General features: G+C 32.9%; 1 protein-coding gene across 1 annotated transcript in view; it reads right to left on the bottom strand.

Moving 5' to 3' along the window:
• Window positions 1-870: 870 nt before the first annotated feature.
• The window catches only part of LOC138059005 (solute carrier family 49 member 4 homolog), a 5509-nt gene continuing 5451 nt past the window's right edge, over window positions 871-928 (bottom strand). The window contains exon 3 of the mRNA XM_068904491.1: window positions 871-928. This exon is cut by the window's right edge and continues 651 nt beyond it. The gene's annotated coding sequence lies outside the window, so the exon portion shown is untranslated.

The following is a 928-nucleotide window of genomic DNA, read 5'->3' on the forward strand; positions in this document are numbered from 1 at the left end:
GAAGTATGTTCAGGTAACCAGCCAAAATAATGGGGTAAAAATTCATCCATTTTTTTTTTAGGGTTTCTAAATTAATAAAAATAAATAAAAAATAATAAAAAACAAGGGCAATTATTGCCCTTGCTTTTTTAACAATATCCCTGGTCTCTTGTAACATGTTTCCAAAACCTTTTAAAAAGTTCTAGGAGACCAAAGTCACTAAAAGAAGATTTAAATAAGTCACATGTGAGATCTGTTTTAAGTATCCATTTATGAACTTAATGGATTTTTTGGGCCCAGGTTGAGTGTGCACCTGTCCTTGATTCTATAAATGAATGGATTACTTCAAATTTGTTGATAATAAATATTGTTACGGATCAAGACCATTGTAATAAAAGCAAAATTAAGTCACAATTTGGGTGGTTCAGTAATGAAAATAACTTCACCTTTAGATTTTATCAACACCGGTACTATTGAAAGTTCCAAGCCAGTGACATTTAAGACACTATGACACAATACATACTGCTATCAAAACAGTAGAAAGACTTAATTTTCCCAAGCATTGATAAAATCAAAAGGGCAAGTCTGACACGGATGCATTATAAAGCCCTGGGCCCAGTTCCTCAAAAGCCGATTAACGCTAATCTAAGATTAAAAATTAACCAAGCAGTTTATTTCTCTACTCCCAAATGCTGTTCAACGCAGATTTTTGGCAGAACTTTACCTTAGAAGAAGTCAATCTTGAAAAACAAAAATAAGCAAAAGAAACTTTCACCAAAAAGTTGAAAACGTGAAACAAAAGTTTATGCTAATCCTGGATTAAGTTAATCGACTTTCGAGGAACCGGGCCCTGGTTTGTTGGCCAAAATGTGAGACAAATAACATCTCATGTTGTCTTATGTTACCGGTAAGCCATTTGACAAAATCAATATTTTAAAAATTAACCAAC

Source organism: Montipora capricornis, chromosome 8 (genome assembly GCF_036669925.1).
Source record: "Montipora capricornis isolate CH-2021 chromosome 8, ASM3666992v2, whole genome shotgun sequence".
NCBI lineage: Eukaryota > Metazoa > Cnidaria > Anthozoa > Scleractinia > Acroporidae > Montipora > Montipora capricornis.